This window comes from Puma concolor, chromosome D1, assembly GCF_028749965.1.
Source record: "Puma concolor isolate L17-30 chromosome D1, mPumCon1.1.hap2, whole genome shotgun sequence".
In the NCBI taxonomy this organism is placed as follows: Eukaryota; Metazoa; Chordata; class Mammalia; order Carnivora; family Felidae; genus Puma; species Puma concolor.
In genome coordinates this window covers 46,209,818-46,223,307 of record NC_141676.1, presented here as the reverse complement: position 1 = coordinate 46,223,307, position 13,490 = coordinate 46,209,818, and the positions used below count along the sequence as shown (strand labels likewise).

Here is a 13,490-nt window from a genome sequence, read left to right as displayed (position 1 = left end):
GATGCCATCGCATTACATTGCATTAATAGCTACCCTGTGGAGTTCCTGTGTGCCAGGTACTGTGTTAAACACTTCCCGTGCATTCTGTCCAACCCTTACCACCCTGCCAGGGTGAGTATTATTAACCTTTTCACAGATGAGGAAGCCAAGGCTTGGCAGTGTGGTGGACCTTAGTAGTTGAGAGCGTGGGCTTAGAGTCGCACAGACCCAGGTTGGAATCCCAACCTCGCAGTGCACCTTGGGCATGCCACTTAATCTTCATCACCTTCTTTTTCCAGATATAGGAAATGGAGATAATATAGAGAAGGTTCATGTGTTGCTGCGAAAATTTAACAGCGTATGTTATTTCACAAGTATATAAGTATTTGCTTACCTTACGCTAGACTTTGTGCCGTGGGTAAATAATAGCTTTTGGTAGATATTGTCTTCGGCATCATCGTCGCCATTGTCATGGTCATCATCCTTGTCTCAAGGCTACGCGGCCAGGGTTGAAGGTAGCCCTGCCTGGCTGTCAAGCCCTTGTTCTTTCTCCTGTCTCACAATGTTGCCCCCAAGTTCATCTTGCCTAAGACACACTGGTCACTAAGTTTGCTCTCTTGGTCTCTTCTGGGCACTGGGCTCAAGGTAAAGCTCAGTAGCCCCCCAGTCCCTTCCAGCTAATGACCTCTTTTCACTCATTGATGTGAGCAGTCCCAGTGGCCGGGCTGTTCAGGCAAGAGCTTGGGCGACTTTCCCTGACTGTCAATGTCATCTTGTCTACTCTGAAAGCCATCTTGTTGTTTATGTTACAGGATTGTCCAAAGAAAACGGGAGAGGCAGCAGAGAGGGCTGGTGGGGGTCCCTGTCTTTTGGGGTCACAGATCAGTTTGTGAATCTAGTGAATTTTATGGAGCCTCTCTCCAAAAAATGCACGTGGTAAATACTCTCAAGACGAATATTGTTAATGAGACACCTGCCCCGAAGCCCACCCAGAAATTAATTGTAGCTAAGAAATTGTGTTCCTAAAGGTTAGCTTATGTGGTTCTCTTTAGTCCTGCCACCCCTCATTCACAATCAGGAGGGACTTTTCTTTCTGTAGGGTGTTTGTATTCACAGGTTGTCCTGGTAGCATTTGGAAAAACCTGTTTTATCGATATGAGTTGCCATTTTCATTACTTTCCCATATTTGAGAAATGTGTCCACGCACTAGAGTTGGCCAGTCATTTTGATGGACCGACCTGCTGATTTACACATCAATTCAAACCACTGCCTGCATCTAGCAGACAGGCCGGGGAAGAGTTTTGGCCCAAAATATCATCAGACTAATGGGAATTTTATTGTGATATACAGATTATAAAGGTTCAGAAGCTCAGCGTCAGCAGGGTTCAGTGTTCTAAATTGAGATATATGTAAATCTCTGCTTTTCAATTTTAAGATTTTTGAAATTTCAGTCTTAAAAAGTATGCTTCCTTTCCTTTTTTTTTTTTTTTTAATTCATTCCAATTTTCAAGGTATGGGTATAAAGGGAAGTCAGATTCCAAACACTCCGCAGTCTTCTAATTTGCTTGCAGGCCTCTCCTTGGAAACTTTCCAGCAAATTCTGGAATAAGCTTGCTGTTTCTAACAGCGATAGGAGTCATGGGTGTCACTGCTGATGGCTTCTCCCTTTCCTGCCTGGCCTTTGGAGCCCCACGGAAAGACAGGAATGGACCTTCCATAATGGAGGCCCCAGAGCCCTTCCTCCCGCTCTGGCTACGGGCCTGTGGTGCCGATGCCCTCTGCAGCTGGGGTGTTAGGGCACAGGAACCGAATCTGTCATATGTTAGATCATTTGATGTAAAGCTTTTTCTGATGCGTACTTTTTCCTCTGAAGTTTTTCTCCTTTGCTTTTTCTAAATTATAAAAGCAACAGATGCTCACTTCAAAGCCAGGATTAGAACTTTTCACGCCTGGCTTGGAATCCCAGCTCCATGAACGCATTAGATGTGCAGCCCTGGGAAAAACATGCACCCTCTCTGAGCCTTGCTTTTCTCATTGTTACAGAAGAGGTAATGATTTCCCCTCATACCATGGCCATGAACATCGAGAGACACTGGTACGCAGAATGGTCTTCCAGAGGTCTGGCATGGATTTGTTTACTCAATGAATATTTATCGAGCACCTACCATGAGCCAGCCACCATTCTAGTTGTCCTGGAAATACTCAAGAACAGGACAGAGGGGGTCTCTGCTCTCATGAGGCTCACCTTCTAATCAGAGGGGGGCCCAAAGAAAAGAGACCATTTCAGAAATTAAGAAATGAGGACCCCCAGATGGTAAGTGAGTTATAGGAAGGGCCACTTTAAAAATCTTTTTTTTTTTAACATTTATTTATTTTTGAGAGAGAGAGTGTGTGTGTTCAGGGGAGGAGCAGAGAGAGGGAGACACAGAATCCGAAGCACGCTCCAGGCCCTGAGCTGTCCGCACAGAGCCCGACACGGGGCTCAAACTCACGAACCGTGAAATCATGACCTGCGCCGAAGTCGGGCGCTTAACCAACTGAGCCACCCAGGCGCCCCAAGGAAGGGCCACTTTAGATGGGACACCCACGGGAGACCTCTCTAATGAGGCTCCGTGTTTTGTGACCCCCCGGTCCCAAACTTTCCAGCTGTAAACAGTTCTACCCCTTTCAGTGTAGGTCCCAGTTTTGAGTTTGGAAAATCTGGCCACAGAGCACCTATCAGTTCTCTTTTGGGAGAACTCACCGATTGGTTCCCCATTCAGTGTTTGAGCCTCTGCAACTGGATCTGTGGCCTGGGGCCTTTTGCAGGCCTCCTGGGCCTGCTGAGGTTTGTGCTCCCCTCGGAGCACTCCCGCAGGAGAACTGCCACTGAAGGGAGGAGGGAGGGTGGTTGGTTTCTAGCCGAGCCCATTGTGCTTCAGCGCTGCCCTGAGCATTCTGGTTCCTAAGGAACTGGAAGTAATTTCTCTCTCAGTGAGACCGTGGCACGCGGCAATCCCCTGATTCCCTGCATGCAGTGTTTCAAGGGCTGGTCGCGGCCACATGAAAGCTGGGCAGCCGGGGCAGCCCCAGCTTGTGCAATGGCATTTGAGCCCCAGAGCAGTCGACCTGACCGCGTCGTCCCTCGCGGGGTCTAATACGGATTTTTAAATGACCGTCTCAGTCTGCCACATTGGACAAGAGGAACCCAAACTGATCAGTGAGGAAAGCTGCTGAGTAGAAGGGCAGGCCGCCTGTGACTCACCTGTCATGTTCTTTGCTGACCCACTTTTATTTGACCTTGATTTGCTCAGTGCAGTTAAAGACGCTGTCGTGAAGGCACTTTTGCCGCCTGATGGAAGTCCGGCGTGTGACAGCCCAGGATCTCAGGCACACGCGTGACCCAGGCAGATGGACGGATGGACAGGTGGTTAGCTTCTCATCTACCTCTGAATTGTAATTCGATCACGAGGAAAGGGCTTAATTTCAAGAAAACGGAACAATTATCTCAGACTAGACACAGTGCCAAAGCGGCAGGCCCTCCTCCTTGTCACAGGGCGGCTTAATCAGAAGATGGCCTAGATGGCCGCCTTTCAAGTGGGTCCTTGCAGTAGCTTGGCAACTGGCACAGGGTCATAATTGGAAGAATTTGGCTCTGAGTGTCTGTGGGTGTTTACAGTGCACTATAGGGCCGGGCTGCTTTTATTTATAGAATATTGTGAGCAACAAGCAGCAGAAGGCTGAAAAGCCACTAAATCTCGATTTATTTTTAACAAATTCCATTTTTCCCCTCATCCCAGAAGGAGAACTGAGTTATTAAAAAACAGTAAAAAATACATCATCGCGGAGCATGCCATATCTAATTATGGGGTTGCCAGCGTCGGCCTGCAGCCACATTTTAAGGGCTTTGTAAATCAGCCATCCATTCAATCTGTGAACTTATATGACTCCTAGTCTTCATTTAGATGTAGAGCGAGATTATTGGCAAGTGAGTGCTGATCAGAAAAAGTTCTACACTGCCTAAATTAGGAGATGGGGTGTATAAATATAGAAGAGTGTACTTATGTTCTCAAAGGGAGAGAAAATCACTCCTCGCTGTCCATTATACTTAGCAGTACAAGCGCACACCCCCCCCCCCCCCGCCCCCCAGCACTGGGTATCTGCTCCCGGGTTTTCGCTCCTCACAATGGCAGATCCGTGCCACCCAGAGGAGCTGTAGGGTGATATCACTGAGTGATTATTACCCGCACAGTCAGGAAAGACATGCAGCTGGTGCTTCGTGGCCTGTGTTCTCGTGGTGTGTCAGAGCTGGGCAAGGCGTCAGGGACCCTCTAGCTCCGAGTACATCTTAGTCTAGGTGGGGAAGCTGAGGCCCAGGGAGGAGGGCGGCTTTCCCAGGGCTCCTCAGCGAGTCATGGCGGAGCGGGGCCCTAACGGGGCCCTCCTGTGCCAGGCCCGGAGCCAGCGAGCTAAACAGATGTGATTTCTGTCCTTCAGCGTTCCCAGCCTCGGGCAGGCAGACATCAAGACGGGCCAGTGGCCGCCACGTGCTCAAGTAGACAGGGCTGTGTGAGTACAACAGCCGGCGAGTTGAGTGGGGGGAATGGTGAGGGGGACTTGGGAATCTGTGTATTGGGACACTGAGGCAAAGGTAAAAGCAGCTGCTCTCCGACCCACTTGGAAAAGCCTCATGGATGCTGGGAGGTTGCCAAAGGAGGAGGGTGCCGCACGATTGCCGAGTACTGGGGGAGGAGAGTATGGTGCCACAGTGGTGCCCGGGAAAGTAGAGACGGCGGTTTTGGAGGGGCCCTCAAAGTGGATCATTGAGGAGACTTACGGGAACACCAAAGGGAGTGCGGGACTGGAGCGCAGGCCAGGGACAGGCGGTCCAGAGCGTGTGCGGCGCCCTGCCCTAAGCTGGGATGGCGAGTGGAGCGGGGGCCGAGCCCGACGGTTCCCGTCCTCGGGCTCCCAGGTGCTGCTCATGGTGGCTTCTTTCCGCCCTTCGGGACCCTTCTTCGTGCAGCACTCGGCTGCCAGTATCCCTGGACGGGAGCTGGCCTGTGAGCGGGCACCTGTCTCAGTCTTCCCTGGGCTGATGCCCTGCATGGTGCCTGCAGAAGTGCGCCTAGGTGTTAGTTCTCTTGTTGAGGCTGGGAGGGGGCGGGGCGGGGGGGGGGAGAAAGGATGAGGAAGGATGGACTGTGGAAGCTTCTGGAAAAGTCACGTCTTGGCGATGCTGGAGGCCAGTGATTTGGGAGGATGTGAGTAGGCCAGGAGGGGCGTGCCTGGGGCCTAAATTAAGGCCGTAGCAGTCAGCACGGAGAGGAGCAAGCGGGGAGGAGATACAGGAGGAAGCAGCAGTAGGGGTTAGCTGCAGAGAGCCAGGCCACCCGAGGGGGAAGGACTGCGATGGGCTGGGATGGGAACCTACCAGGCAGAAGAGATGGTCTGTCTTCCTGCCCAGTAAGTCCCCAACCACTCCAGACGGTGGTTCTCACCAATGTTGGCGGGCGTTTCCAGGAGGCAAAGAACTGAAATCGGCACAAAGAATGTCTCCGGCGTCCTCTCCATAAAATTTTTTTTTTCTTAATCGGTTTGATACGCCGCTTACCCGCTTTTGAGTTCTCACAGTTGAGAGCATATAAATTAGCAATCACGATTATACACGAAATCCTTGGAAAATAGCTGGGTGAGCTTTCGTGTCCAGAATTTGATCATTTTTCTTGGATTGGTATTGTGGTTTTTATACCGTCTGATAATTTTTCATTGATAAAATGGTTTCTGCTTCTGAAGGATGTTTTCCATTTTTATAGTTGACAAAGGTGATACTGAAATGATGGTGGAGGATGCTTCCTGAATCCGTTTTTCAAGGAGCAGAGTATTCCCTTCCCTCTCCCCTGCTCCTGGCCATTTCCCTGTGTCCCAGCGTCTTCGCCTGTGCCCAGAGGACCAAGCACACCAGGTCAGGGGAAGTTTCGGTGGTAAAGAACACCAAAACCTTGCCAGAGCGATGGTTGGGAGGCTGCCTGTGAGCCGGAACGACCCCCCAGTCCTCCTGCCCCAGGCGCTGCCTGTGGAGCGGGCCCACCTGATGACTGCACAGTCCGTGTCCCCAGTAACAGTAGCTTCAGTAAATGGTGCTGTCGTTCGATTCTCCGGAGTAAGAAAATGTTGGTAGTTTGTTGCCACGGCTCTGACATCTCACGCTTTCTGAATTGCTTTGCTAGGCACCCCGCAGGTGTTCAAGAAACACTTCTGAGTTTCACCGAGCCATTGCTGGTCATGGCGTCCACTGCCGCCACCACCCCCACCCCCCAGATGGTGTTCTGAGAAAATGAAGTGAAAGTCCCGAAGGTTGTGTACGTGAAGACGGTCCAAAGTCTCTCCCCGCTTCCTTCAGGCGGCTCGGCCACACCCTGCCTATCGGCACTTACTTGCTCGTTATCAGAGTCCTAGCATGGGCCAGTGGGAAGGGGCATCAGGGGTCACTTCCTCTGGCCACCGTCCTGTGCAGGAAAACCTCATCTGTACTGTTCCTGACAGGCAGGCGGGCCCCTGGGCCTCCTCAGGCGCCCACACCCCAGGCATCCTGCTCCATCTTTTGGACACGTGTGCTTGTTAGAAAATCCTTCTTCTTTCTGACCCAAATCTGCCTCTTGGCCCTGTCTCCTCATTGACCCCCCTTTCCTTCACTAGGGTTTGTGTTCTCCAGGGCCGTCAACCGTTCTTTCTGTGACATGGCAATCAGTAGTCCCATCAACGACAGGCACCCTGAGTGCTCACCATGTGCCAGGCACTGTTGTAGGCTCTCTAACGTGAGTTGCGTTCATTACCGCCTCCAACCACTCTGTGAGGCGGGTACTGTCTCTATTCTCATATTACCAATGGGGAGACCGAGGAACAGAGGTCAAATCTTGTCCAGAGTTACACAAGCAAGCAGCAGAGCAGACATGTGGACCCCGGCAGTCTGGCTCCAACGCTTGTGCTCTTAGTTGTGAGGCTATAACATGTCACAGGCCGGGTGCCCAATGTAAGCTCGTGGCCCGCTAGACTGGGGCCTGGCCCTACTTTGACTTACTTTCCAAGAAATCCCTTGACCGGAGCCTGAGTCGAACCCTTTTCTATGAAATATCCTCAGGGTTTGTTTCTACACAGCGGGCTATGGGGCAGAGGCCTGTGCATGGTCATCAACAGATGGGTTCGTCCCAGTTCCGCCAGGCCCCGTGGGGTGGGTTTCGATCAGGATGACAAATATGGGCTATTTGTATTTTCTTTTCCTGAACATGAAGTCTGATGCAACGGGTTCCTTGTTTAAAGTGCTTATTCATGGTTTTGTGGCCAGAAAGCTGAGGAAGAAAGGTACCTGAGGATTATAAGTGTGGACCCCCTCTTCAGGTACCTGCTCCAATGCTCAGTCTCACAGAACAGCCCCAGAGGTTAGGGGGTAGGGGGATGTGATGGCCACCTGCCCTCCAAAGCTGGGTGCAGGGTGTCAAATACACGTTTTTGTTTTTTTTTCTGAAGTGCATAAACCAGGAAGGGCAGGAGAGGGAGGGCTTGGGGCTGGTCTGACCTGGGCTTGAGCCTTGGCCCTGCCCCTTGCCAGCTCTGTATCTAGATGCCAGGCATTTGTGGTCTTGGTTCCCTCTTCCGTAAGGTGGAAATAGCACTGTCTTCTTATAGGGATGATTTGAAGGTTAAATACGCAGAGGCGGACATGCCATGAAGCTGCAGTGACTGTTCTAGAGTGTTCCCCACACCTGACACTTCAAGGTTTGGTGACCAAGCCCTCGCTCGGTGTCTGGCCCTTCCTGCATGGGTGGTGTGGGCTGCAGCCCCTGGGCTGCCTGCCACCTTGTGGAGTGTGGAACGGACTGTGGAGGCATGGGCCTTCCGGGGCAGGAAAAGTCCCCGCGGTCACATTGGCTGTCCTGGCCTGACCCCTGGCAGGTCAGGCTGGGCTCCTTCAGGAGTCTTTGGCTTCATCCGGAGTCTGCTTCCTGTACTTACAAACCTGTGGGCACAGGCCACACGGTGGCTGAACCAGGAGGGCTGAGAGGCTGGGATTGAACCATCTTTCTTTTTGTTCATTGCTTTTCAGACAGCATGCACCCCAGTTATTCGTTCCTAAAGATTTTTTTTTTTTAATTTTTTTTTTTTTTAACATTTATTTATTTCTGAGACAGAGAGAGAGAGAGACAGAGCATGAACGGGGGAGGGGCAGAGAGAGAGAGGGAGACACAGAATCGGAAGCAGGCTCCAGGCTCCGAGCCATCAGACCAGAGCCCGACGCGGGGCTCGAACTCACGGACCGCAAGATCGCGACCTGGCCGAAGTCGGACGCCAAACCGACTGCGCCACCCAGGCGCCCCTCGTTCCTAAAGATTTAAGTAGCGAAGTGAGGGACCTGATCCCTGAGGTGCGGGCCCAGGGACCTGGAGTGAAAGCAGCTGGAAGCAATAGAGAAAGGATTGGACAAAATCTAATTTGGGGTCCTGAGCAAGGACCTAACCTCCCTGAAATGTGGTGTCTGTATCTGAAAATTAGAGGTGCTGATAGAACTAACCCCTTAGGTTGATAGGAGGATTCGATGAGATCCCGTGTGAGCATAACAAAAGGCGCCTGGCACTTCTGTTATGTCTGACAATTAATAACTACAAATAGAATTTCCTTTTCCTCCACTGTTAACCCCTTCTCCTTATCAGCTCCTGACTGCTGTTTGTTTTCCTATATGACTTTGGATAAAGATCTTAGTGACTCTTTGCCCCTTTGTAGAAAACCTAGAGTTGAACCAACTGCTGGTTCTGAATGGGCACGTAGCGCCCCCTGTAGGACGTCTTTGGGATGTGTAGGGCGATTTGGCCATGACAGCGATGGTCCTGGTCAGGGCTGTCTTCCAGGAAGCGGATTTGCTGGATGTCACCCATGGAGACCAAAGGATTGTCCAGCATCCTAGACAACCTCCTGAAGTTCAGTGGGCACTCATGGAGGTGGAACCCTGTTGACCGAGCCTGGAATCTGACTCACTTTACACCTAAACACACATAATTTTTGCATGCTTTTAATATATACAGAATTTTCCAGGAACACAACCACCAAGTATATGAGGTTTACTATGCGTTATAAATAGGTCCAAGCACCTCATTAGATCTTTCATCGTGTCTTCTGGAGTAGCTGTGCCCAACATTTGCATATTGACTCTGTACGTAGTATCTTATTTTAACCAACTTATTTTTTGTGTGTTATAGTCAGGGTATTATGCAGATTGTGTTTGAAATTATGTGTTGGTATGTTATATTACTCACAAATTTCAGGAAAGTGAAAAGAATATTAAAATATTTGTTTAACTTTTGCAAGTATGAGAGAGGGAGTGTGTGTGTGTGTGTGTGTGTGTGTGTGTATTAGCTTATAAATTAGCTGGAGAAACCTTAGGATAAACCTGAAGTGAAAAGAAATGGTTTCTTTGAATAAGTTGAAGGGAGACGTAGTCAAATGTAGAAGGATGGGTTAAATATACATACCTAGACATATCTTTTTTAACTTTAAAAAGAACAGGTCACAACTAAAGGGAAACAGAAAGGTATGCAGCAAAGGAATGGGGTCAGAATACCCCACATAGCCCCCACCGTGCCTAGGATTTACATGCTCATAGTAAATATGAAAGCTGAATATTCATCTGCCCAAAATAATTATGCAACTTTGTTGGCCGAATGGGAGGTTAGGTTCTTATGCATGCCTATAATGACAGAGGTAATAGAAGAGAGGTGAATTTCCCTCTTCTGTGGCGAGAAGTGAACAGATCCCGGTTAAAACTGGGGTGTCAATGAGCAGTACCATCCGCGGTTGTTCAGAAACACAAAGGTACTTTCTGTAACTGGTTGCTTCTGAAAATGGGCAGGAGAACGTAGGGACAGATCATTCTTCCAGGAGCCTTGTAGAACTTAGGGAGTCTCTACACTAGGTCCTAAAAAAGCATAAAAGAATAACGAATAAGCAATAAAAATTTAATTTAAAAATTGTTTGATTTCTCTTAAAAATGTCCTTTTAGGGGCGCCTGGGTGGCTTGGTCGGTTAAGCGGCCGACTTCGGCTCAGGTCATGATCTCACAGTCCGTGAGTTCGAGCCCCGCGTCGGGCTCTGTGCTGACAGCTCAGAGCCTGGCGCCTGTTTCAGATTCTGTGTCTCCCTCTCTCTCTGATCCTCCCCCGTTCATGCTCTGTCTCTCTCTGTCTCAAAAATAAAATAAACGTTAAAAAAATTTTTTTTAAAAATGTCCTTTTACATTAAGGATATGTAACCGACATCAGAATTTTTAATGGCATCCTTTGTCAGACAAAGAAGGTGTTTTGATGTTTTCCCCTGTCCCTTTTAGCAAATACATAAAGAGTCTGAAAAGTAATTTTTATCACCTTTTTTCATCTTTGCCATCTCTGTTTTTTTTTCACCTCTCCCACCTGTACATACATTTTTTTTTTTTTTTTTGAACATCCATGTGTAGATTTTTACAGAAAGGAGAACCGGCCAGGCCCCTGTTCTTTACCATGTTGTGTTGTCCTCTGCCTACACGAATTAATTGTGTGAATGTTGTGAATTTACCTCTTGGTATCCTTTGGTTTCCCAGGGAGGTATTTGCCTTTTTGTCGATTTATAGGAGGTTTTATTTTTGTTTTGTCTAATTAAGAAAGGATGAGAGTCCTTCACCTGTCACAGAGCTTTGGAGTCAAACTGACCTGAGTTTGAATCATGACTTTCTTGTTCATGAGCTAAGAATTTCAGGCAATTTACTTCACATCTCTGAGAATTAGTTACTTCTTTGGAAACTCAGTGAAACAACACTGACTGGCACAACATAAAAGCCCAGCGTGTGGTCTCTGCTGCCACAGTTTTTGCATTGTTATTTTTGTTGTGGTCCCTGCACTGAATATTTTCCCAGGAGAAGCACCTTACGAACTCATGTTTTTCCAGACCCTTGAGCATGTGACGGTCACTTGCTGTAACCAAAGCTTGGAAAAAGGAAACCAAAAATCACTGAAATAATGGCTTTATTCCTTGCGTAGGAATGAAAGCAAACAAGCAGATTCCGTTTTAGCTAAAAGAGGAACTTGCAGGGATGTTTCTGGGGTCCGGAACACTCACGGCAACATCTGGGAGCTGGGGCACTGGGGGAAGGCCTTGAGATCCATCCCAAGATCAAATTGTCTTCCTCAAGTTGTGCTCACGGGACGGGCAGGTGGACAAGAACATTTCAGAAAGGTTTCCAGTTGTTGTGAGTGAAAACGGAGAGGACCATCTGTCAGACACACACCGGCCATCCCCCCAGTACCCTGGTCGGGGCACGTCCTTACTGTGTTCTGACATTCTTGCCTCATAGGAAGGAGGTGGGATGGGCTTCAGCTGGCCCTGCCCTACATCTCCTACTTTCTCTTTTCTCTGCTGAGTCACTGAAGACACAAACCATGTGGGGCCCAGCTCTCCAGTGGGGCACATCGGGGTTGGGTGTCCGTTCCCCCTGCTGGCTGTGTGATCTCAGACAAGTGGCTGTACCTCTCTGAGCCTCATTGCCATCTTCTACACTATGTTGATGATGATGCCTTTCCCAAAAGGTTGTTATGCCCACCATGTGAGCCACATCTGGGTCAGCACCGTCCCCAGCAGGGGTGATGCTCAGTAACCAGGAGGCAGTCTCCGCTCCAGATGGGAGGGGAGGGGCAGCAGGAGTGCAGTGCGCAGCTGTGCACTCCGTCCTGCAACTTCTATGTCTCGTCGTGCCTCTCACTTAACAGTTCCCCGACCAATGGCTGCTGGCCTCTAGCTGGACAAGAGATCCCTCTTCCTCCAGCCGTCACACAGGGCATGCAGCCTGGCAAGTAGAGCTCACGTTGGAACTTTCACCCCCAGTCACCCCCATACCTGGGGGCCTTTGTGCAGTTCACAGAGTGGCTGTCACCCCTCATGCCAGAAAAAAATCAGAAAGTCCGGTCAGCTGTTCCTCCAGAGTATACCAGGAAGTGACCGCAACTCATCACCTCACCTGGCCACACAGCCCCGAGCCCTGTCATGCCCTCCTCACTGCCCGCACTCTTGGGCCGGGACCGAGCTGTGTCACCTTCCCCAGACCATCGTAGCCCTCTCCTCGCGGGCCTCCCCAACGCACTCATGCATGCATGTGCACACTCACTCCCACACACGCACATGCATCACGCTCACCCGTGCGCACACACGCAGGCACAGGCATGCTCACTCACGCACAAGCAGGTGCACCCACCCACACAGTCCCGCTACCGCCACGTGCACCTGCACACACAGGTCCCCCCTCCCCACCATCTCTTCTCAACCCCGCAGCCAGGCTTAACCCCAAGTGGGGGCCCATCATCCCCCCCACTTCACTCAGAGGCAAAACCAAGGCCCTCACGGGGGCCCGCCAGGCACCACGTGGTCTGTGTCCACCCTGCTCCAGGGCTGGTCCCCTGACAGCCTCGGCTCCCTCTCTGCCTTTGTGCAGGCTCCTCCCAGCCTGGAGTGCTCCTCCCTCCCCGCCTCACCTCCTCACCTCCCCGCTGCCACGTCTCCAGAGCTCCTCCCGCCCCGACTCTGAGTTCTTGCCCCAGCGCACCCCACCTGCCAGCATCACTTACTTACTCGTCTCTGCTTGCCCTCCTCCCCAGAATGTGTACCAGGTGAGGACAAGGATGTTTGTGTCTTCGCCCGCAGTCCCGCTGTGGAGAACGGTGCCTGGCACGTGGATGCCCTCAGCAAATATTTGCTGAAAGATGAACGAATGAGTGACTGCGGACCCGCACGCTAACAGTGTCTTCATGATTATGACATTGTCCTCGATTGAAATTTGACTGCCGCATGCAGTTTGTGGTGGAAACTTACTCAAGTCCCTGACTCTTCTCACCGTACAAATTACCTGGTGGATATGGGTGCTCAGTAGAGTGCGTTGAGGGGATTGCTTGAGGGCCTTGGGCGCCTGGTAGCCATCTGAGGCCTCCTTACCTGTCAGCCAAAACCTATGGTAGGTGAGCCATAACAGGGACATCTACTTCCTGTCCCCCAACACCCCTCAGCTGGGAGTCCCCCAGCCCTGGGCAGCCAGCTGTCCACTGTGGTGCCCGTCTCTGTAGGGAAATCACTGTCTCTGCTTTCTCTACCTCACCTTCCCGGGCAGTTTTGTTACTATCAGCCATTGACTTAAGTTTCTCATGATCCTGTTCCCAGCTTTCTGTAGGAGGAGCTCTTTCCCTGTATGTTGGTTTCATTGAAGTAAAATGAAGGGGTTGGATTCCCGAAATACCACTCAGCTTTCCAGTTGTCATGAGTCCTCCCTGCTGCAAAATACTGGCCTCTCCTCCGGCCCCCACCCCATGCCCAGGTTCCTCCACTCATTCCCCAGCGCCCCTCACTGACTCCCTCGTGGTCCCCAGAGCCCCCTCTTAAGTTCTTTATGTCCACTGGCAGGCACACACACTCTGCTCTTACCATTTCTGAGCTCCTTCATTCCAGAGTGTCCCGTCTGAGTTTGATTT

General features: G+C 50.5%; 1 protein-coding gene across 9 annotated transcripts in view; it reads left to right on the top strand.

The window, feature by feature from the left end:
- The window catches only part of BMAL1 (basic helix-loop-helix ARNT like 1), a 100,248-nt gene that overhangs the window by 45,765 nt on the left and 40,993 nt on the right, over positions 1-13,490 (top strand). Inside the window, exons 3-4 of one of the 9 annotated variants that reach the window (XM_086677924.1) lie at positions 3,278-3,385; positions 4,456-4,527. The exons of 7 other annotated variants lie outside the window; for them this stretch is intronic. The gene's annotated coding sequence lies outside the window, so the exon portion shown is untranslated. Of the gene's footprint in view, positions 1-3,155; positions 3,386-4,455; positions 4,528-13,490 lie in introns of those variants that run through there. One more of the 9 variants, XM_086677936.1, reaches the window with a different exon arrangement.